At 41.7% G+C, this 25,657-nt stretch overlaps 1 protein-coding gene across 29 annotated transcripts in view; it reads left to right on the top strand.

Moving 5' to 3' along the window:
- The window catches only part of SOX6 (SRY-box transcription factor 6), a 519,233-nt gene that overhangs the window by 472,751 nt on the left and 20,825 nt on the right, over positions 1 to 25,657 (top strand). The gene's annotated exons all lie outside the window — the stretch shown is intronic.

Raw genomic sequence — 25,657 nt, 5'->3', positions numbered from 1 at the left:
ATTTCTGCTCCTAACTGACAGACACAGATAACATTACAGAGGCAATCTTGAACACTGAAAGCACCAATACCTCCCAATATCTGCATGGGATACTGAGGAACCATGACTCCTGGTAGTACAGGCGATACAGAAATGAGAAGCAAACCTAATATTTTCTTCAGGATCTGGCTTTAAAGCAATACTTCTAATTCCAATACAAAGTCAATGGAACCATTGTAATGCCAACATTGCCAGTAAGCCTCTATTTAAACCAAAGAGTTTATCCATGCTAATTATGATACTATATTCAAATAATCCCTAACATGGAATAAGGAATCAGAACAACAAAAGTTTTGAAAAACAACTACTTTACATGTGCATATCTGCTTCCTAACACTAGTACTTTAGACATGAAACCAAATACAAAAGTCTCCAAAAATGTGTTTTTTTGGGCCCAGATTTAAAAAGTCAGTGCCTAAATGATGCCTGCAAAATTGCACCACAATTATGTTGCAATCACATTCTCCAGCTGTGCATACTAATAGACTAGTCCACTTGAGAATACAGAAAGTTCATCTGGGAGTTTTGCTGACACATCTTGGGTGCCCATGTTTGGAAAGCTGGCCCTTAAAGTCCAGGTGTTTTCTTATCTGCCAGGTGATAAGAAGCATTGATCTGAATATGGCAGTGAAATGAGGGTGGACACATGGATGGGTTTTAGTCTGCGGGCTGCAATTTTTATTAATCTTTAAAACAGGGGAGTGACGCTATTTTCCCCTCATCCATACTCTCCTATGCCAGGCATTTCAGTGATTTCCGTGCAGGGATTACAGGGCTCCTACCATACAAAACAGAACTCAGGGTAGATACTCTTCAGCCTACCCTTGAGGACTCAGCTTGCTATGAGTCCTACCGTCCATACCCCATAAAAGGAACAAAGGGTGCAGAAAGATGGGTCCTTCAAAATCTCACCCTGTGCCAGGAACCCAAGGTCCATCAACCAAGGTCATCTTCTATCCCTTCAATGGTACTAGAAGTGGGTTGCAAGTCATGACAAATTAAAAACTGAGCCAAGTACCTCAGATCCTAAGTACATCCATACTTAGCCTACTATAGCTTACAGGTGCTATGAAGAAGGAGAACAACTTTTGGTCCTCTCCTGATTTTCTACATGGGAGAAAAGTAATCCTTCTTCACCTGATGGTGCCTTGACCCATTAATTAATCTGTCAAGCTGAATTCCCATTTCTATCTCACAATGCATAGGGTGGGGCTGCTGGAACAGAGCTGAAAGAAGGTCCACGTGGCCCCTGTTACAATTTAAATCCCTGTAATAGGGGCCCAATCAGGTCCCATCCTCCCCAGCTGGCCAATGGGTGCCAGAGACACCAGAGGATCGGGACCTGCCCCCACACAAAACGACTGTCTTCCTCCCTTGCTGCTCAGACTGTTCTCTTTTGTTGCCAGCCTCATCAAGTTCCCACTCTCATGGTTGGAATGGGTGGTTTTTTTGAGGCTGCATTAATGGATTACATTTCTTCACTGTAACAGTTTTTTAATATTCCATTTATTGTTAAATAGTCAGTAGAAATGAGCCTTTAATTATTTTATGGACTACGGTTATTGTTTGTTAATTTCACATTCAGAAAATGGATAAAATCTTTCCAAACTGTTCCTCCCATTGACCGAGTTTTAAAAGGTTGAAGCGACATTTGATAACTAGTTTTTTTTTTAAATGCTGTCTTTTTATCTCAGATCTTTTCAAGACCAATTTCTGAGCCAAGAACTCCAAATATAATCCTCTGGTGCTTCAAAACAATGATGTTTTAAGCTCAAGGAAAAGTATTCATTATAGGAAACACCAAAGACCTTTACCCACAGTGCTCTGCTATGTGCCAGTGTGATACTATCAGGCAATAATTTCTCTCTACTGATTATACCTTGTGTATATGTACAATGTTTCTAATGTACTGTCAGTCTGACATGTAAAAGCCAAAAGTTGTATTTTCTTTTAATTCTAGGAGTTCCTACAATTCTTGGTTTGTTGACCAGAAAGCTATATGCTTTCAAGAAGTTATAAGCATCTTCTTTTAGAGGAAGGGATTATAATATTACACATATTGAAGTTCATTACAGCTGGCTGTCTTGAGATTGCAAACCATAATTATGAGAGGGTTTTGTAGACTTAAGTGTAAGATTTAATGATATTGTCTCCTCTCAGCAAATACTAGGGGGAGTTAAATGTGTATACCTAGGTACAGATACCTTTCAGAGATGATGTCATGTACAAAACTGTTGTTTAAAATTTGGAAGAATTGTAACACTCTTTGCCTCTTCCGGCTGAAGGCCTGGAAAGTGGCTATGAAAGTTAGAACTATGAAGAACTAATGAAGTGCGAGAGCTATTGCCCTATATAGTTTCTACATTGAAATGAGAGCTGTCTTTGAAAATGATGTTCATACAAGATTCAAACACAGTTTTGCCAGCTTTTGAATTATCTGTTTTTTAAAAATCTCCTTGCATCATATTATTATTGGTAAATCCCAGCTTTCATTTTTAAAAAAAGAATAAAAAGGTAAGTTTCTCACCCTCTTGGTTGACAAGTAAGTCTTTAAAAAGTGATTTGAGTGCCACCTAAAGGCTCAAAAACCCAACAAAAAATAAAATGAAGCATTTTTAAAACTAAAGCCTCATGATTTCTAACACAGTAGCATGTTTTTGGGGGCTTGCCTCATGATTTTTTAACGCTTTTGTTTGGCAGTACCGAATTACAACTAGGCAGTATGGACAGGACCAAATCATGCCTGAGCCTAGACAAGGCTGACTCCTGTTTTTGACACTCATCTGATAAAGTGGATTTTACCAAAGAAAGCTCATGATCTAATATATTTGTTAGTCTCTAAGGGTATGTCTACACTACCACCCTAGTTCGAACTAGAGTGGTTAATGTAGGCAACCGAAGTTGCAAATGAAGCCCGGGATTTGAATTTCCCGGGCTTCTTTTGCATCTTGCCAGGCGCCGCCATTTTTAAAGCCCCGCTAGTTCGGACTCCGTGCCCGCGGCTACACGCGGCACGGACTAGATAGTTCGGATTAGGCTTCCTATTCCAAATTGCCATTACTCCTCGTGTGTACAAAAATGGAAACTCTCTTTATTTAACAAAACTGGGGGGAGGGGATTAACCTCTGAGGAGACTGGGAAAAGGAGGTGGGAGAGGAGAGGAGAGAGGGTAGGAGAGAAGAGGGGGAAACCTGGGAGGAGGGAGCTGGAAGGGGGAAGCCAGGGGAAGAAGGAGGAGGGGAAGTATAAAACTATGGCACACCCACATCTTCAGTACTGTGTACAGATGGGATCTTCTCACCCCAGAAAAGATACTTTGGCCTTGGAAAGGGTTCAGAAAAGGGCAACTACAATGATTAGGGATTTGGAACAGATCCCATATGAGGAGAGGCGAAAAAGACTGGGACTTTTCAGCTTAGAAAAGAGGAGACTGAGGGGGGATATGATCGAGGTCTATAAAATCATGAGTGGTGTGGAGAGGGTGCATAAAGAAAAGTTCTTCATTAGTTCCCATAATAGAAGGACTAGAGGACACCAAATGAAAGGAATGGGTATCAGGCTTCAAACTAATAACAGAAAGTTGTTCTTCACAAAGCAAATAGTCAACCTGTGGAACTCCTTGCCACAGGAGGCTGTGAAGGCTAGAACTAGAACAGAGTTTAAAGAGAAGTTAGATAAAGTCATGGAGGTTGCATCCATGGAGTGCTATTAACCAGGGGGTAGGAACGGTGTCCCTGGCCTCTGTTTGTGGAAGGCTGGAGATGGATGGCAGGAGAAAAATGGCTTGGTCATTGTCTTCGGTACATCCCCTCCGGGGTAGCTGGTGTTGGCCACTGTCGGCAGACAGGCTACTGGGCTAGATGGACCTTTGGTCTGACCCAGTACGGCCATTCTTATGTTCTTATGTTCTAAGCTCAGGGTTCAGGGTCGGGGGTCTCACTGGACCACCTTGATTTTCACGCAAACCTGCTCCTGGGTTCGCATGTGGCCTTTGGTGACCAGGCTGGAAGCTATTCTGCCCTAGACAGCCGCTTTCCTTTGCCTAGTGTGGAGGTCGTGGACGTTGGAGGCCTCCCCCCAAACCTGGATGAGGTCCACGATCTCCGCACTAGACCAGGCAGGCGCTTTCCTCTTGCAGCCCCGAGTAGGCTCCTGGGGGCCGCCAGCCTGGTCCCGGGAAGAGGCGGAGGGCTGGGTGGTAGCAGGTGGCTGGCTCGTGCTGTGCCAGGTGCAGGGTCTGCTGGCTGGGTGCTGGCAAGCTTGCACCTGGCACGGGCACCGTAGCCAGACCGTGCCCCTTTAAGGGCTCCGGGGCCGGGAGAGGGGCAGAAGAATTTCCCTGGTTGTGCCCAGAGTGGCCACCAGGGAAAGCTGGGGAGGGCTAGCCTCCCACTAGTTCGAATTAAGTGGCTACACAGCCCTTAATTCGAACTACTTAATTCGAACTAGGCGTTAGTCCTTGTAGAATGAGGTTTACCTAGTTCAAATTAAGCGCTCCGCGAGTTCGAATTAAGTTCGAACTAGCGGTTTTCATGTGTAGCGCCTATTAAAGTTAATTCGAACTAACAGCTGTTAGTTCGAATTAACTTTGTAATGTAGACATACCCTAAGGGTCCATCTATACTGCAACACTATTTCAAAATAACTTAGTTATTTCGAAATAACTACATATACACATCAGGCAGTTGTTGTGAAATAGTGTCAAAATACTGTCAAGCTGGAAGACTTCTTACTCCGACTCCTGTAACCCTCATTGTATGAGGAATAAGGGAAGTTGGAGGAAGGGTGCTCTATTTTGAAATAAGTGCTGTGTAGACATACCCTATTTCGAAATAAGCTATTTCAAAATAAGATAGGCAATTGACATAGCACAATTTGCTTAGCTTATTTTGAGTTAAGCTCCTTTGTGTAGACACAGACAGGAATTCTTGTTTATAATCTTACAGACTCAACCAGCTACCTCTCTGAGACTTTTTACCTATTTTTGGGAATAGCTCTAACACCTTTTTCCCCTTTCAAAACAGCTAGCCAACATTAGAATATGATTTAGAAGCAGTTATATTTGACCCCAGTTTTAACATGTAACAAACAATCAATTTGCAAGCTCGTAGAGGGTAACAGAGTGATAAGTAATAGCCAACATGCATGTCTCACAAACAAATTATGCCAAACCAACCTAATTTCTTCCTTAAACAGGTTCACTGGCCTAAAGAATATGGAGGAAGCAGTTGATGTGATAGATCTTGATTTTAGTAAAGCTTGTGATACAGTCCCACATGATATGTTTCATAAGCAAACAAAGGAAATATGGTCTAAATGATATTACAGTAAGGTAGGGGCATGCATGTTGAAAGAGATACTCTAAGAGTTCTTATCAGTTGTCCACTGTCAGACTGGAGCATGTATCTAGTGAGGAGCCACAAGGGTCTGTTCTAAGCCTGATACTTTTCAGCATTTTCATTGAGGAAATGGATAATGGGGTAGTAAGAATGCTTATGATGAACTGGAAGCAACATAAAATCTGCCTGTAGGCGAAAATAAAAATGTAATGCTGTTGTCCTCACACCATAACTCTATGGGTACAAAACATGGACCTGTAATCAGTGGCATATTGAAATGCCTGACAGTTTCCATTTGTGACACCTGTAACAGTTGCTGGGCATCAAATGGCAGGACTGGGTTTCCAATATGGAGGTTCAGTTGGTATCGAGATTCTTTTGATCTGCACCCAGTTGAGATGAATTGGCCATGTAATTTGTATGCCTGAGACCCATTTATCAAAACAAGTCTTATATTCTGAATTAAGCTCTGGCAATCGTAAGCATAAGTACAGAGGAAATGCTTCAAAGCCACCATGAATCGAAATCTGCTCAGAACTAACATTTTCTGACCTTTGAGCAGCTGGTGAGTGATCATATTGCATGGCTCTGCGCTATGGGGGAATCATGAGAAGAATTGGGTTGAACAGCTGGAGGCCCAGCACCAGGCATGGAAACACATGCAGCTATCAACACAGCTAGGCAAAAGGCTCTGTGCCTAATTCAGTAAAATATTGTTCTTCCCAAATTGGTCTCCTGATGCCCATTAATTGTGTGATTGTTGATGCTATTCTTGGAATCAAGGTGACTGGCATCATCAGTATCAACATAATTGTAACATTTGTGGATGACACTCAGCTAGGAGGGGTTGCTAGCACTTGGGAAGGCATAGTAAGAACCTTGACAAATTGGAGATTTGGTCTGAAGTCATCAAGATGAAATTCAGTAGACAGAAGTGCAAAGTACTTTGCTTAGAAAGAACAAAATCAAATGCGTAAATACAAAATGGAAAATAACGAACTAGAGAGCAGGATAGTTAAAAAAAGATCTGGGGTTTATAGTGGGCCACATTCCATTTGAGCTAACAGCGTGATGTCATTGCAAAAAAGGCAAATATAATTCTGGAGTGTGTTAACAGGTAACTTCTCTGCTCGACTCAACACTGGAAAGGTCTTGGCTGGAATATTGTGTCCAATTTTGGGGTACACTTTAAAAAAGCAGTGTATGTTTAGTCTTGAGAGAAGAAGACAGAATGAGGGGGGAGAGGCCTGATAACAGTCTTCAAATATGTTAAGGGTTGATATAAAGAGGACTGTAATCAGTTGTCCTCCATGTCCACAGAAAATAAAACAAGATGTAATGGGCTCAATCTCCAGCAAGGGAGATTTAGGCTAATAATAGGAAAAGCTTTCTGGCTATAATGATGATTGAGTACTGAAAGAGACACTGTGGAGTCCCCATTCTAGGAGGTTTTTAAGAATAGTTATGGATGGACCTGTTATGGGTGGTCTAGGTATGCTTGGTCCTGTCTCACTGCAGGGGGTTGGATTAAATGATGTCTAAAGGTCCATTCCAGCTCTGCTTTTCTATGATTCTGTGTTTTGGTAAAAATCTGTTTGGTCCTTTGTGAGTACAGGTTGTAGGGCTTTGAGAATCTTGTCTTAGTTCCAGTTCTAATGGACACACTCTTCTGATAGGTGCCCACCATGTCATTTGAAGTGTAGTATGTATGCCAAATATAATCATCCTGGAATAGCTCTGTTTATTTGCAGGCTTGTTGTTGAGTTCTTTGTTAATGAACAGAAAGTACACTAGAGTCTTGCCTCTAGTGGACAGAGGCCTGCATAAAAGATATAAGTGCTTCTATTTACAGCTAATGTTTCTACCGTAGCTCAGGCAGAAATGTTCTTGCTTTTGTATTTGAAGGCCATCATTTCAAGTCTTATTGGAGACATGATCCTCATTCATGCAAAATATTTTCTTCGGTGAAAGGGAGAGTAGTTGTTTTGATTAGAGTGGAGACTCGGAATAACAACTTATGGATTGTGTTCTTGGTTGTGCCGCTGACTCATTGTCTGACGTTGCACAGGTGATGTAATGTCTCTGTGTCTTGTTTTTCCATGTGTGAAATGAGAATCATTATACATAAATGCCTCATAACAGTACTGTGAAGCTAATTTTCCTAATATTTATAAAGCTGCTTTTGCATGAAGAGTGCTGTATTGGTGCAAACAATAATGAAAACGATCACATTCTATACCTGTTTGTGTCCTATCATAGGGGATGTGTGAGTTATGTATGGCCTCAAAATTTGCAGTTGGAGCAGCTTGTGCAAAAAAACCACTTCGCTGCAGAAATTATTTTTGCTGATTCTGGGTAGATTGCCTGCCACTCCTTCCATCACAAGGAATTCTAGCTGAGCTCAATGGACTTGCTCTATAGCCAGGAGAAGAAACATGCCATCTATCTAGACTTCTCATGAGGATATTCAGCTGTCAGGAAGCAAATGATCAGCCTGGAAACTGAGCTTGCCAAGAGCTGTCAACATTCCCCACCCTCCCACTCACACCACAGCCCTTCTGAACATGCTCTGACTGGTTTGTCCCCTTTTCTTTAGTTTTTCCCCACTCCTCCTGGCAGCCAGAAAGGTGGGATCAGAGGCACCCATCTGTCACCAGGTGTGTAGAGCCCCTTCTTCCTTTTCCCCTCATACTGTCACTTTCCAAACCGCAATTTTTATGGCACACCAATATTGAACTCTGAATGGAAATTTTGACACAGCCTTAAATACATGGAAAACAATCACGTGGGTTTTAAAAGTACAGTATATGTTACATATCATACACTTGTTTAAAAATATCTACTTTCCTAAAAGGTCTTTCTGTGTATCTTGTGCTGCTATGGAATGTCCTGCTTCCAGTTTCCTGGAGAATTCATCATTGGAGTAGTACTCCGACAATTAGAGAGCCTTGCTTGCAGACTATAGCATGCTCTTCAGTATAGAAAGTCCCCAACTTACGAATGGGTTGTGTTCCATTACTTCATGTGTATGTTGTTTGGCACTTGGAATGTATTTTCCCATAGAAACAATTGGATTAATGGTAGTTAGGTTCATGGACTAGTACACAAAAACCTGTTTAACCCATAACGTAGCTGAAATACAATGAAAACAATAGAAATAATTCTGTATTTAATCTTGAATGCGGGTGCTTGAGAAAGGCAGGTTTAATTAGAGGAGGATGAGGAGGCAGGTGGAGATTCTGAAAGGGACTTCTGGGTGTCCCCTGGGCGCTATTCCTTCACCCCCTTGTGGCCAGTCTGATCTTCCAGCCACTCCCCCAACATGGGCTGAGCCCAGCCTCTTCTCACCAGGAGGTGGGGAGCAGCCATACACCCAGCGGCTGGAGAGGAGTGGCATTTTCCCCTTCAAAGCACCACTTCTCTCCAGTCACTGGCCATACAACTACTCTCTCTGCTCCTCCAGAGTCCTCAACCAGCACTTGTGCCACTCACCACCACCTATGTCTCTCACCACCACCTCTGCCTCTTGCCTGCTCCCTGAGACTGCAGGGGAGCGTTTGTCTGTATGTGCAAAAGTTTGTAACTCAGGGAGTGCTCTGTAAAAATGATGTCGTTAAATATACAGAACTGCAGAACAGACATGTTCTGGAAGACTGATTATATTATTGGAGAGGACATATTGTGGTATATCATATTATGCATGTAAACCTACATCAAGGCAAAGAAAAGTTCCATTTTTATTTCATGAGAGACACACGCTGCAGCTAGATACAGCAGGGGCTCTTCATTCAGGTTGGAATTTTCAGAGAGGCCTACAAGAGTTAGGAGCTCATGTCCCATTGAGATGATTGTGTGCCTATCTCTTTTAGACATTTTTGAAAATGTCACTCTCAGGCTATGCCTACACTACAGAGTTTTTTCAGAAAGACTGCTGTTTTTCTGAAAAAAACTTCACTTATATCCACACTGCAATCACATTCTTTTGAAAAAAATCGAAAGAACAGAGGGATTTTTCTGATATTGATAAACATCTTTCTACGAGGAAGAAGCCTTTTTCGGAAAGAGCTCTTTCAGAAAAAGGCATGTGTGGATGGGGAAGAGGGAGTTCTTTCGAAAGAAGAGGAAAGAAGAAAAAGCACAGGTGGCTACTGTGGCTACTCTGTCCATAGCAATAACAGCTTAAATGCGAGACTGTGTCCATTCAGTATGGACACTATCTTTCAAAAACGCCGATCGCTTTTTCGATGGGCTTTGGCAGTGTGGACGCTCTCTTTTGGAAGAAGTTTTTTCAGAAGATCTTTTCTGGAAAAGCTTCTTCCAAAAGAAGCCTGAAGTCTAGGCATAGCCTCAGTGGAGTAGGTCCCATTCAACCAGTGACTGTCTAATCTCCCTGGGTATGTCTACACTACAGCGCTATTAACTTATTTAGAATTAGTTAATTTGAAATAAGCTAATTCGAAATAACACATCTAGACACAAAAACTAATTCGAAATAGCGTATTTCCAATTCGAAATAGTACATCCACATTGAGTGGACCCTGAATTGAAGGCAAGGCTGCCTGGAACCAATGCCGACAGGGCATCAGGGTCAGACTTTGTGTGTGGGGTTGCTGCCTCAGGCTAGCCGAAGTCTGTGCTTAAAGGGACCCAACCCCTCATCCGGGACAGACAGTTCTCAGGTTTCTCTGCTTGCTGGTCTACCTTGCTGAGGGATAGCAAAGCATTTGTGTCTCAGAGTGCTCTGCTTGCCCTCACTCGGGGCACCACAGCACTCTGCAACATGGAACCAGACCTGTCCCCGGGAACTCTGCTGCATCTCGTGGACACATTGCCAGCAGCCTGGCTGCACTCTCTGCAGGCTGCCATCCGGGAGGGCCATCAAGGGGCTGTCAGGATCCAGGGGGCTCTGCGGGAAAGCGTCCACCCCAAGGAGCACTGACAGTCTCCCCGGTCTGCCCCACTGAAGGCTTGTGCCCCGTTCCTCCCTCTTATCCTTCCACTTACCCTTCCCTAGCCCCCGCCTCCTGATGTCAAATAAAAGACACGTGGGAGGAGGGAGCTGGAAGGGGGAAGCAAGGGGAAGAAGGGGGAGGGGAAGCTCAGGGCTCAGGGGTGGGGGTCTCGCCGGGCCAACCACCTCCCAGCATGGCGGGGGAGGGGGCCTCAGCATCCCCGGGGGGGTGGGAAGGAGGGTACGGAGGTTGAGGTTGGGGGTGTGGACATTGAGGAGGAGGGTGTGGAGGTTGAGGAGGAAAAGGTGGGAGAGGGGGCAGGAGTGGGAGGAGGGACAGTAGTTGGGGGGGCAGCAGGCGCAAGACCAGCACAGGGCACCATGCTCTGCAGCAGGACCTTCATCACTCGGTCCTCAGCAAGCTGCTCCCGGCGGAGCTGCAGGTCCTCCAGCATCCAGGCCTGGATGGTGCAGTGCAGGGCTCGAGGGCCCCCAGATGCTAGTCCCAGTACTCCTGCTACGTGCTGGTGGTCTGGAGGAGGCCGCGGGTGCAGGAGCATGGCCCGGGCGGGGTGATGCACCCCGCACGAGCAGCTGGTGCAGTTGTAGAGAAAGAAGAGAAGTGATCAGTTCTCCCTGGGGACACAGTGGATGATGCCCAGCCCTCTCCCCCCCCCCCCCCATGACATGAGGGCGACCGTGCCCTGCACCGTCAGAGCCGTTGTGCTTGCACAGAGGCCATGGTCAGGATGTCTGGCTCTCCCCAGGACTTGGAGCTGCCCCAAGACCGCACCCATGCCCCTGTGCTGTGTGTAGTGTGGCTGGGGTGGAGGGGGGGAGATGTCCCCTGCCTCTGTGTAGAGGGGGTGTGTGAAGGGAGAGTGTCCTGCTGGGTCCCGCTCCGGGGTCAGGAGCATGTCAGGTCTCTTCACACACTCATGTGCCTATTGGGCCACAGCCCCTAGGTGTCACACAGCTGGAGCCACCTGCCCAAGAGTGGCATGGCACGTGCTCACATGTGCACAGGTGGCTGCGTGATCCGTGGGAGGCATGGCCCATGCGCGTGGTCCCTGGTCTCCCTCTCCACTCCCGCCCCTGGGTAGGGTACAGTGCTGGCACTTACCTGGTATGGCCTCCCTGGCTGACCCTGCTGACTCCGGTGCCGGGACAGCTGGTGGTGGCCTCTCTGGTGTGCTCGGGTCAGGGCCCTCCGGTCCCGGCTTGCTGCCTCCTGGGCTGGTGTGGACTGCCCCACCCCCCAGGAGTCGGTTGAGGGCGGGGAAGTAGGGGCAGGTGTCAGCCCCTGCTGCAGCGCCGCCCCTGGTGGCCCTGGCGTACACCTGCTGCAGCTCTTTCACCTTCAAGCACACCTCCTCTTGGGTACACCTGTGGCCTTTCCTGGCCATGGTGGCTGCTATGCAGCTGTAGACGGCCATGTTCCTCCGCCTAGCAGAGATCATGGAAGTTGGGGGCCTCCCCCCAAACCTCAATGAGCTCCATGATTTTTGCACTAGTCCATGAGGGCGTGCACCGTCTACGGCCCCTGGCTGGCCCCTGGGTGCTGGGGCACTGGGCGGGGGAGAGCTGGCGGCCACTGGCTGCCATCCTGTGGCCACTGGCTGAGGGTTTGCAGCTGCTGGCAGGCCTGGCTCTTGCATGTGCCCAGTGGCCAGAGTCTGCTCCTTTAAGGGCCCCTGAGCTGGGGCAGAGGAGAGGAGTTTTACTGGTTGTGCCTAGAGTGGCCACCAGGGGGAACGGGGAATAGCTGGAGGCACTTATTTTGAATTAGCTATTTCGAATTAGGTGTTATTCCTTGTAGAATGAGGTTTACCTAATTCGAAATAAGGGCTCCGCTATTTCAAATTTATTTCGAAATAGCGGTTTGCATGTGCAGACAGCTATTAAAGTTAATTCAAAATAACATCTGTTATTTCAAATTAAGTCTGTAGTGTAGACATACCCCCTGTCTTCTATCTAGATTCTTGCAGTGCACCCCAACACATGATTTGAGTACTTCTGATATGGTGTTTGGGTCAGCACTATAGTTGTGAATTGTGAGGTATAATCACAGAAGAGGAGGGTGACAAATTCAGTAAGTGATTGGTGGAGAAAGAAATCTGTATCATGCTTGGGTCAGGTGTGGGTATAGCTAGTGCCCAAGACACCAGAGAGCAGGTGGATGGTTGCAGCAGCAGTATTAGTGCAGATGTAGGGGTAAAGAATAGCTAATGTGCCTCTGAATGAAAAATACAGTGTATGTGGAAAAAGAAGGCGTAAGCTTTGAGGTGGGAATAATAGGTTGGTGATTTTTCTGGGTAGAATGTGAGACTGTGGAGGGGAGCTGGAGAAGTGGTAAGAGGAAGGCTGAGAACTAAGAAATGAAGAAAAGAAGTAGGCACCTTTTGTATCTCTAACTTCAAACTTGCTCTCCAATTGTCAGAAAACAATTTTCACATCCTTCATAACTCATAGAAATACACAGTGGCAGGTGTCCTGGGTTTGCATTCCAGATTTCAGGGTCATGATACTTTAAGTGCAAATCTCTTAAATAAGGAACAGATCAACTTCCTAAAGAGACACAGTGACTGTCTCCCTAAGCCCCAGCATGCTGTTCTGATTGCATGGACTGATTATAGTGGACTGATTATAGTGCCCACTGCATCCTTCCTGTAAGAAAGCAACTGGTCCTGTAAAAAGATGGGCAACAAAAAAATCCACTTGTGAGAAAAAAATCTTTTATAATTCCACAAAAGGTGAATGTGTCTCTGTCGGGGAGAGGTAAGTAAAACAGATTAAAAAAAAATTAAGCAGATCAATCTTGGCAGCCTGCCTACACAGTTCAAAACTGTGAGGTAACAGGTTTAACACCCTTCTGTGCTGAGGTGTAAACATCAGGTACTACATGCATGACAAGCATTATCTACTTTTGTGACAGTGCTTCGTAAATTCTGTGTAAAGAATTTGTCACCAGTATTTGTCGCACAGAAATATTTGTAATAGTTATATGGCAGTTGAGAAAGGAATGGTTAAAATCAGGAAATGGTGAAAGCTATGTGAAGAAAAAAGCATGTTTCCAGAGAGAATACAGAATGCTTAAACCTTAAATGCCTTGTCCGCTGTAGTATCGGTATCTGTCTTTGATAAACTGTATTCCTCCAAATGTGCCTTTATTAATTCAAGATGTCTGAGTTATAGGGCCTGTTATTAAGAGCTGGCCTCTGATAATTGTGGGTGCCATTTGTAAGCACTCAGACATCTACCTGATTATATCTGAATTTAGATGGTGAGCCTAATTGCCCAGAATTAACCAATGATATTGGAAATTTAGGGGAAAGCCTCAAGGTGCCATATTTTAGAGGAGGGGCTGAGACTGAGGTTCTGACTCTCATTTTGTGTACCACAGTGTAAATCAGGAAGCACTCCATGAAAATCAGTGGCATTCCATTAGTGTAAATGTCTGCAATTGAGATGAGAATCTCGTCCTCTGTCTTTAAGGACTGTCCCTTTGCTTTCCGAGGGCAGCTGTTTTATGGATGAAGTTGCTGCCAATCCCTCCATACAATTTTACAGGGGGAACTCCCACCTCAAGTGATGAATAATCTGAGCTGCAGGGTGTGGACCGATTTCCAACTGCATTGAAAATTATTCTTCTCCAGACACTAATATTTAAGATACAGGACGGGTCTCACTTTCCAAATTATAAATCTGGCAGCTCCACACCAATATTAACTTTGGATTTTCAGCTGTCTTCTTGTATTTTTTCTTACTTGTAAGCACTAGTGTTTTTTATTTGCTGTTTCTGTGCCACAGTAAATTATTCTTCCGTAATAGCACCTTTATGTTAAAAATGATTATCGTAGAATTGCTAATATTATACAGCCTCTGTTACAATGCTCTGAGTATTATACAGAGGTGCCCATTAGCACAGTTATAGTTAAGGGCTTGTCACAATTTCCATTATATAGTAAACCATTATTTTCAGGAATTTAAAACAAGACTGTAAAACATAACTCGAGGCTCAGGCTTTACACAGAAGGTCTCAGCCCATGAAAAAATTATTGTCACAAATGTTGAAGGTAGTCACTCTGATCAGCCTATTTATAAATATGAGAGAGAGAGAGAAAATAAGTATAGTAGTTCTATGGTTTAAAACATTTATTTTCACATTCTGAAATAAAATTTTACTTTTGAAAGGGGCTGCTACTGATGTCAACAGAAATCCTACAGGACAGATGTTGAGCCTTTTGTGCTATTCCAGTGATGCAAAAGGAACTCAAAGATGTCTTACTCAGATAGCTGAGAATTCTTCCAGCAAACGAGAAATGTCAATTTGTTTAAAGCCAATTTTATACCATCTTTGGTCTGGTCTTTTGAGCTTAAGTAACAGGGTAGGGATGGGATGAAGAACTCTGCAATCTGGCTAATCCTGGGCCACTGGAATTGTCCAAATAAAGCCATGCCAGCTGGCATAGCTCTCATACTATTCTAAATTATAGTACAGGTCATTTTGTTCACTAGCAGCGTCAAAATCTTGGATATAGCTGGTTTATAGTCATTTCGGCTACGTCCAGACTACATCCTTTTTTGAGAAAGGCACATCGATATTGCAAATGAAGCCAGGATTTGAATTTTCCAGGCTTCATTTGCATAATGGCGGTCGCCGCTTTTTTTCAAAATTTGGCTTTTTTTTTTTTTTTTAAACACAGCAATTTAGACGGGGATCTTTTGAAAACAAAACCTCATTTTTTGAGGTGTACAGGATCTTGCAAAAAAAGGGTTTTATTTTTGAAAGATCCCTGTCTAAACTGCTGGTTTTTTAGAAAAAGCCAAGTTTTGAAAAAAAGCAGCAGCCACCATTATGCAAATGAAGCACGGGAAATTCAAATCCCGACTTCATTTGCAATATCGACATGCCTAATTTACATCCCTTTCTCGAAAAAGGGATGTAGTCTAGACACACCCTTCCTTCCCTACCACTGAGCTGCATTGAGCATCTAGTCCCCTCTGCACATCCATGGTAAAATTTGGCTTCCAAAGTGCAGAATTTTCTTTGTTTCTTTGAATTTTATGTTCTACGCAGTTAGATGAGAATATGTGTTGAGCATATTCAAGTATCTTTCTTATGATTTTAAGATATTTAATTATATTTTAAATTTAGCATCTAAGTACCAATTAAAGATTGCATTTCAAATGGTCAGGTCACTTGTAAAATTTCTTATTGTACTGCTAAAATCCCATATTTTTTAATACAGATCAGGGAATTGCAAATACGTATTTTTACATGCGAGTACCTGAATTGTAAGAGCAGTTTCTTATTTTCACCCTCAAATCTTGGGTAGGTAGGTGCATTTGAAAAATTATCCCTAAGAGTTTTCCAAAATGTTCTAATATGTAATAATTTTGAACTCATACCCTTGTACTACAGCTGTGGCTTCTCTTTCTTCACTATTTATAATTTATTTATTATACTATTGATTATTATAATTTTTACAACTATCCCCTAAATGTGCTAGGCAAAAAAGAAATGAGGCCCACATGTCCTGCTTCTAGGTATTTGCAGTCTAATTATAGACGTGACAGAATAATTAAGAGCAGCAAACATTGGATGGAAGAGAATTACTGATATTTATACTCTGAATTATGTTATATGCTAAGAGGTGTCAAATCCGTTTGTGGATTGGATACTATAAATGGAACATTCATGTAATGATTCCAGAATCGATGCTAAAAATCTTTTGGCAGAATGCTCTGCATTTCAGAGTTTCTCTGACACGGCAATTATTCCACACTGGACAAAACTTTAGGGAATTTGTACTACAAATGACTGTGTGGCTTGAAAGCTTGTCTCACTCACCAATAGAAGTTGGTCCAGTAAAAATTATTACCTCACCCACATTATGTCTCTAATATCTTGTTCAGACATAGCTACAAGTGTACTTTATACAAATTCCCTCCCAGTACGTCAACACAAAATATCTCTTTATAAAACATGGTGTAGTTTAATTGTTTTTAGCTGTGTTTTTGCTGTACAGAGGCAAGAAAAGTCATTTATGATCAGCTCTCAGACCCTTTTCTTCATCTCCTCTGAAAAAATATGTAGAAGTCAAATTTGAAGTTCTGCTGCCATTATTCTCTTGAGTGAATTGACATTCTTTGTTTTCCATCTTAAAATAAAATAAAAGAATGGCCAATATATGAATGGGTCCAATCTAGTTTTGGCAACATTTTGTTTGATATCACGTCTGAGTAAAGACTATAAAATATGTCCTCTTGTTTTAAAAATCAGTATCTTACTTTATAAATCCCATAGGTGTCATCATGGTTGGAGGGTAGGATGGATAGCTCAGTGGTTTGATCATTGGCCTGTAAAATCCACAATTATGAGCTCAGTCCTTGAGGGGGCCATTTAGGGATATGGAGCAAATTTGGCAGGGATGGTACTTGGTCCTTCCATAATGGCAGGGGACTGGATTCAAAGACTTCTCAAGGTCCCTTCCAGTGCTATGAGATAAGTGTATCTCCAAATACTTAAATGATGTTGGTAGCACTCTCGCTGATGATATATTGACTTTTAAAGGGCCATTCTGATTTCTAATAAAATATGCTTTCACCTGAAATTGTATTGTTTGGCCTTTTAATCTGATTGGTATAGGAACAATTATGGCGTAGTTGTCATCATAATTATTTTTAAAAAGCAACAACAATATCACTGGAATGTGTCATCTAGCTCTTAATAATAATTATGGTAACAAGCATTATAAAGCATTTCTCACCTGCATATCTAATCTGTGACAGTTACTACTTTCCTGTCAAAACAAATATGAAATTCAAAAATGATATCAATAGGGAGGCAATGTATATAATGGTTAGACCTGGTGCCTGAGAATGTCACTTTGCTTACAGGCACTGAGCAAGCTTTATAACCTGCAACTCTCACTTTGTCACTCAGTAAAACAGGTTTAATGACCCTACTTCAAGAAGGGGCTTTTGTTTATATTTGTAAAGCATTTTGAGTTCTTCCAATGTATGTTACATGTAAATGCAAAGTCTTTTTATTACAGTAAATTAATTTATTTTTCAGAAATATAAGACTACTTCAGCATCCTTCCTTGTATCTAGAAGTTTCTTGGGTCTCCAAAAACTAATCTTTCATTCCATTTGTGCTATGGTTCTTAGGCGTAACCTTACCATTTTGGTCTTAAATCAGACCTGGTACAGTAACACAGTAAATCAAGAGCCTGTATAATAACTTAACACAGTTCTGTATTATTTAATAGATGATTTCATTGTTTTCAACTGTATCCATGCCACATTTCAATAAGGGTTGGTTTTGCCATAAAATGTGGTCAAGTAATCTAAACTGTTTTTGTAAACCATCAAGAAAATAGCTGCATTTAAGGGTTTTGATTCATTTGAACTTTGTGGATTTGGGCAAAACTGGTTGCTGTTTGTGGAGGTGATAATAGCCTATTTAAAATATTGTTTCAGAGCTTAAATTCAAGTCACAAATCAGCACTTACTCTGTTGAATGAACTGCTACTACTGGTAAAATCTAGAAGACTTGATTTCATTTTGCACACACACACAATATATTTCACTTTTCATTTTTTTAAGGGCGGAAAAAGCATTCAAGTTGTGTCGGTGTTTGTGTATCAATGCTCTGTTTGAATTAAGATAAAGCATTTTGTTTGCATATGTAAAGCAAATGTAATAAAAAGGAAACTCAGTGCCACCAAAGCTGAAAACAAGGGACTTTGGAAAATATATTTTGATATATAACTGGCGAGAATTTCCTTCATTTTGCAAAGCCACGAGCCACATGCATCAGCTCACCGCAAAGTCATTAGGTCTTTTTAAGCTCAGATGAAAAACATTAACAAATACCACAAAAGGCTTTAGTATGGCCCCTTTGTTCATTCACATATGGCAGTTTATAACTCCTGCGCCACTTGGGTCGTGTGTTTGTTTAAGCTGCCTCCATCAGGCCAGCCCTGAAAGAACAAAAGACATCTTGAGCGATCCTAAGCAGGAAATGGGCTAATCTAAACACGGTTTGTGACACTATAAGTAGAATAGAAGAGGGAGGGATTGATTAGTCATTAATGTCCAATTGACTCCATATGGACGTTGCAATAATAAGGCCTTTTTTAGTGCAGTAGCAGAGTTATTGAATTAGAGGTTTATGTTTCCTCCAAGCTGACCTTAGGGAATTTCCTTTTGGTTCTTCTTGTTGATGTTTAAAAAGAATAGAGTCTCTAATAGGAAAAATAGAAGCATTATCTGCAGCAACACTTGCTAAGAATATCATATCTGAGTGTGGCATTAATGTAAGAGAGAGTTTTTAGCCTCTGCTACAGTATACTTTTAATTCTCAGTATTTACTTACCATGTTTAAATGCCTTTGGAGGTAAAATATTTTAGAACCCATGAAAATGTTACAATTCATCTAATAAATCAGTTATATTTTGCTCAGGTTTTTCTCCTCCCTTCCAGGCTTCAAGTGCTGTTCATGAGAAATGTTGGATTTTGGAATACCAGCTGAATAGTATTTGTTTGGTATTTAGAGGGTGACCAAACACTGCCATTCAGGATACCTTTGCCTCAGACCTCATACCCCTTGGTCTAGTGATTTCTCTGTTCTGTTGTTAGCATTGTGGAATGTCACACACAAGACAATTGATGGGAGTAGGGTTTGACAGTGGCTCTTTAAGTGCCCATATATTTTGCCTTCTTGCTGGTAATAAAGTGTCATCTGCATGTGGATGAGGATATAAAGAAAATAAAGAGGTAAAAAGGCAGAGAAGGAATAAGAAACATGGCAATAAATCTAGGACTTTGCCTGGGTCACTCCTTAATATCCCGCTATCAAGCAGAAATTTTGGTCACATTTTGCAAAATCAGCCACTTGAATTCATATCTAAAAATCTTCAGTAAAATGGTATTTGTTGTGTTTTTCAAATCTCTAAAGTTTTGCCCATCCATTAATTTCAGAAATGGTTTTGTCATTAATGTTTGTAAAAAATATCACACTAACAGTAGTGGAGTCTGCGATCCTTTGTCTAGGAAGTGCAGAACAGAGAAGTGCAGTCTTTTTTTCACTCAACTTTGTTTTGTCCTTCCCCATATTCTGGAGGGATCCATCTCTGAGAACAAGTGTGCATTATGGTTTCAATGCTCATTCAGTACTTGGTATCACTTCCATAACCTAACCAGCAGTAGCAATGCTAGTCTCTGTCTTTCTCTCTCTCTTTCTCTCTCTCTGGGATTCCTTGAATTGAGTAAGATTTCCTCTTGGATGCTTATAACTACTGAGTGCAAAGATGAGAAATTAGGCCAATTTTGGCAAGGAACACTCTCTAGCAGTGACTGTACATGACGTTTCTATATCAGCACTGATGAGAGCCCACAAATGCTCCTTATGTCACACTCTCTGATCTTCCTGGAGACAATGCTTGATCTCAAAGTGTTGGGCACCATTCTTGATGGTGATCCTCCAGATTACCTAATCCTCCACCTGCCTCTCTCAGGTTTCAGTGTCAATGCCACACTTTACCAAGGTGTTCTTAAGGATATCACTGCAGCTCTTCCTTTGCCCACCACGAGACCTCATCCTGGTCCCCAGCTGAGCATAGAAAATCTGTTTAGGCAAACATGTGTCAGGCATCCTGAACACATGACCAGACCATCGTAGCTGCCTTCAGGCAATTATTGCCTCAGTGCTGCAGGAATCAGCCTCTATGAAGATGCTAACTTTGGTCTGTCTGTCCTGTCACATTTTGCCCAATATTCTTGTCAGGTATCTTTGGTGGAATTTCTCCAGATCTTTAATATGACATCTCTAGGGAGTCCAAGCTTCAGCTCCATATAGCAACGTTGGAATGACCACAACATTGTGGACATCAATCTTGGTCTGTGTCTGGATGTCACGGTCATCGAAGACTTGCCTTCGTAAATGTCCAGAATCCACACTAGCGCTGGAAATTCGGTGGCAGATTTCATTGCCAATATCAGCATTGCTGGACAGATAGCTTCCGAGATAGAAGAAGCTGTGGGCATTCTCCAGCACTTGGTCATCCGCTGTGATGGTTAGTTTGGGTAACGGTATGATGGATGTTGGCTGAAAGAGAAAATTGCTCTTTGTTTCAGCAATGCTAGTACTCCAGATTGGGATGGGGTGTGACCACCAGGTTCTCCTACTTACCCAAATAAGGGCAGCACGCGGGGACTATAAAGGATCAGAGAGATGTTGAAGTCAATAGGAGTTTTGTCATTATCTTCCAAAAGGCATGATTTTGGCCATAGAAGACTGCCCCTTCTCCAAAATCTCACAATCTAAAAGATAAGACAGACAAACAGATACAAGCAAACAGCAAATAAGCAATATATCAGAAGTTACAATACAATTTTCTCAACATCCCACTCAGGGGGAGAATATTTTTCCCCACTCTCTCCTCTGTCCAGATGCTGACCAAGCTCTTTCCCAGACCTTAATGACTCGAAGTGCTTTCCTTCTCAACTACCCAGGCCTCTAGAAAAACAGTTCACCTATTCTAGTTGTCAAAGATTTTTTAAAGTTTAAGTGTTTGGCTGGATCAGGGCCATAGTACTGTATCTTCTTAATTTTCTTTTGACCTTGTGTAGTCTTCACATGCTAACCCTAAACTTAACACTGGGCATATCCAAAAAGTAATCACTCTCCTCTAAACCGCTTTTTGTTCTGTATTATCTCATCAATAGTGCAGCCCAACAGAAGCGGAAGAGCTGGAAGGCAAAGCAACCCTCCACCCTTAGAAGCTGAAAGTGTCACTTCTAGTATAGACCTCGCCTCTGCTGGGCTGAGGAATAGATTTCCCTGCCAACTAAGCCAATAGGGCAGCCAAAGCTTATGCTTTTGCAACGATTTTGAATGCTAACCAAACTCCTCATTCTGGAAGTCAGACTCCCATTCTGTAACTGCATTATGAACAGTTCCCTAGTGAATATACACAATTGTTGTAATTCCCCTCGCGCGCGCGCGCGCACACACACACACACACACACACACACACACAGAGTTGGTAATGTATTTTGTACATAATTTTTTGCAGAGGCATTTTATTAGACAAGGATGAGCACACTCTTCCTATGAACCAGAACTAAAGTCCTTACCACTTTACAGTCTTTTATATCCTCTTCAGATTCTATAATATTCTGGCTATGTCTACACTATAGAGTTTTTTTGGACAAATGGTGATTTTTCTGACAAAACTTCACTTATGTCCTCACTGCAATCACGTTCTTTAAAAAAAAAAAAAAGAAAGAAAGAATGGAGGGATTTTTCTGACACTGGCAAACATATTTCTACGAGGAAGGAGCCTTTTCCTGAAAGAGTTCTTTCGGAAGAAGGCATGTGTGGATGGGGAAGAGGGAGTTCTTTCGAAAGATGAGGAAAGAGGAAAAAGCTCAAGTGCCCTGGGGCCACCCCATCCATAGTAATCACAGCTTAAATGCGAGATAGCATCTTTTGAGTGGAGATGCTATCTTTTGAAAAGGCAGATCACTTTTTCAATGCGTTTTGGCAGTGTGGACGCTCTCTTTCGGAAGAAGATTTTTCGGGCTATCTCTTCCAGAGAAGATTCTTCTGAAAGAGGCCTGCAGTCTGGATGTAGCCTCTGTCTTTTTGCTTCTGGATCACTCATTATTGCCACTATCAGCACAAAACAAGAACGCAAGAATGTGGCTTGTAAAACCTGTTGAAATTCCTTATGTGGGAGAAGGAGCTTTTTTGATATTTGATTGACAGGTTGAAGTTGTGTTGAGCTGATTTGCAGTTTGAAAAAAAAAATTATTGTTATGGGTTTCAACCTGCAAGAACACATTTTACATTTGTGCCTTTTATATCTTCATAGGCTTTCGTTATAACTTTAGTGAGTATTAAGAATTTTTGCTCCCTGGTTATACTACTTTTTGCAAACAGAAGCACTTTCTGTAATGTATAGTATATTAAACATGATCCTGGACTTGTGGGACATTTAGCATAGACAGGTTGTGTGATTGTTAATTATTTTTAAAAGCTCATTTTGCACAGATTCTTTTATGAGAGCCTTCAGGCTTAGTTGCATGTATTCACTCAAAGATCAAGTGGAGAAAAGCTCAACTTTTTTTGGCTTCCTTCTCAAGTCCTTCAGGCGTAGACTTGCTCAGAGCAGATGCATCAAGAGGTTTGTATCCTTTTTGGGATGTTTGCAGTTTATTACTACTCTAAGGGTATGTCTAGACTACAGAGTTTTGTCAGAAAAACGGCCATTTTTCCGACTAAACTTGAGTTATGTCCACACTGTAATTGCATTCTTTTGCAAGTAAATCAAAAAGAACAGAGGGCTTTTTCCTCAACTGGTAATCATTATTCTACAAGTAAGAACACCTTTTTGCGAAAGAACGCCTTCACAAAAAGACGTGTGTAGACAAGGAAGAGGGAGTTTTTTTTCGGAAGAAGAGGGAAGAGGAAAAAGCACAGGTGCCTTGGTGGCCATTCTGTCCATAGCAATCACTGCTTACATGTAACACAGCATCCAGGCAGTCTGGACACAATCTTTCGAAAAAGCACATAGCTTTTTCGATGCACTTTTGTAGTGTGGACGCTCTCTTTCACAAGAAATTTTTTAGGAAAATCTCTTCTGAAAAAAGCTTCTTGTGCAAGAAGCCTGCAGTCTAGACATAGCCTAAGGGTTATTCCCCCAGAAAATATTACATTAAAATAGATTATGAGGAATGCAGTTTCATTTTCCTATTTCAAGTTATAATCATTTCAAATAAAGAATTTAAACCTACAGAAGTCATGCTGCGGTCTTCTGGACTTTTGCCTGCATCAGAACCAGAGTACCAGGCCAAAACTTTATTACAAAGGCCTGAAGACAAATTCATAAGCCAAATGTATGCATTGATACTGTCAAAAATGTATAGTTCTGTTTCCTAACCATGCCAGCTTTAGATAAACACAGTAGCTTGTAAATGACTTGGTGTGTCAGTTATGTAAGTCAAGACATGATTTTCAAATTAAATTGTATTTTAAGTGCTAAGGGTTTTTTTTTTTTTTTAAAAAGCAAAACATTTTGACAATTGTGTTGTGCTATTGTCTTGGCTACTCAGGCAGGCACAAAAGCTCACCATAACATAGGAATTCAAAGTTTTACTTTTAGAGACTATATGATGCATTATATCTCTCCAAAGTAATTATTTTCATTTTTATATAAGGATCGGAGCTCAAGGTGGTTTTCCTGGTCCCCTATGGTGTTATATGAGCATGTTTTGTATGCAGTTGCGTTAACTACTATTCTTTCCTCCTTTATTTAATTATTGATCATTATACTGTAATTACAGACATAAGGAGCCAGATGCTCCTCTCTGTTTATTCTGTTGGAGTGGAGCACTATGGAGAAATATAGCAGGGAGTGTAAGATTGGGAAGTGGTGTAACCTGTCTCCTGAGAAGAGGGAGACCTCACTTTAGAACAACTGCAGGAGAAGGAGCTTGTGAGGCAAGCCTGGGATGGGCCACTATAATTCACCATTATAAAATCTGATAATGGGGAAGGGCCCCAAATATAGTCATGGACTGTAGTGGCAGTGAAACTGTTGAGCAGTCACCTGCATCATACCAGTAGGTTGAGAGATTCCCACCACCACCTCTCCTAACCTTTCTTGGGTCCTCTGTACCAAATTCATTTATTTGTATAGTGGTTGTGGGATGTCTGAGTGCAGCATTTGATGCAAGAATGGATAGATCCACCCCCTCCTCATGTTAGGGGAAAAAGAAATTCTTGGAAGGTTTGTGGCAACTCCCTTATCATTACATCCTCCCATAAATTCCTGACAATTGTACTTTGACCACTTTGTACAGAATAAATTATTCACCTTTTTTCATTTGTCAACCAGCTTCATAATGCTGCACGGGGGAGGGATAGCTCAGTGGTTTGAGCTTTGGCCTGCTAAACCTGGGGTTATGAGTTCAATTCTTCAGGGAGCCATTTAGGGATCTGGGGCAAATCTGTCAGGGATGGTATTTGGTCTGGCCAGGGAACTGGACTTCATAACCTCTTGAGGTCCCTTCTGGCTCAATGAGACAGGTATTGCATAGTTGTTTCAAAATTTAGTATTTTAAAAATGAAATGTTTATACATAAGTATACATCTATCTCTCTCTCTCTATATATATATACACATTTTTATTTTATTTATTAGCTCTACCACTTAGAACAAAATCACCAAACCACAGTGATCTAGGAAACGCCAAGTAGAAGTATCACGATTTGAAAATAAAGATATATTCTATTTGAGAGGATGTGAAGGAAGAGTCTGCTCCAGAACCCATTTGAAAACAGGGAAAAGACTCCCTACCATTGACTTTGGATTAACTCTTAAAAGCATATCTTTCTCTTCATCCTCTCCTCACTACTTCCGATTTCAAGAGAGAGAAAGAGAGACAGAGAGCAGCAATAGTAACCATCTGTAAATGCCGAACACCTGTGGCATAGTAGTTAACTCAGAATAATATTAAAATATTTTTGAATCTGACATTTGCCACAAACCTGTCTTCTTTTATGTGCACACATGTAAGTATATAAATTGCTGAATCAGTGTCAGTTGTAAAGTAATGGCATTGAGGGCATCATAAATTTTCACAGTGATCCTCAGGAGAAGACACTGTCGTATCTGAATGAGTGTTTTGCTTTCAGGGTAATGTATGTCTTCATCTGGACCAGCAGTCAGCATATTGCCCTATGTTGATGGATATTGTCAGCTTGAAACTACACTACATTTCACTGCACAATAAACATGGCTGTCAACGCCATGTAAAGTGAAATCAATTTATCCTGTATGGTCAGTGCCTTTTAAATGAAATTAATGTACTGTGGGCATGGTGGCAAAAAGGTAGTGTATTAATTATGCATCCCCTATGCTAAGGTTTTTTTCATATAAATGAAATGTCTACATGGAATTAAACTGTTGTGTATATAAAATATGGTATTTCCCCAGAAAATTACCAAAATTAGGATTCTGCATAATTAAAAACTATAAAGCAGTATTGAAGATAATAGAACAATGACACTGTACACAAGCTAAATATCTGGCCTTATATTTTTGGCTGATATAAATTGGCTTCACACTGCTAGCCCTAGTAGTTCATGGAAAAATAATGAGGCATGTTATTGTTCTAATTTATTGTCATGTTTTGACACAACCACCTTTTTGTTTTTATCAAAGCACAAATGAGTGTAGGGTGCTGAAGCCTAAAATAAAATCATGTTACTTTATTCCTGTACAGCTTTTTCTTCCTCCGTGTCCCAGCCT

This window comes from Pelodiscus sinensis, chromosome 4 (genome assembly GCF_049634645.1).
Source record: "Pelodiscus sinensis isolate JC-2024 chromosome 4, ASM4963464v1, whole genome shotgun sequence".
Lineage (NCBI taxonomy): Eukaryota > Metazoa > Chordata > Testudines > Trionychidae > Pelodiscus > Pelodiscus sinensis.
This window is presented reverse-complemented; position numbering and strand designations above follow the sequence as displayed.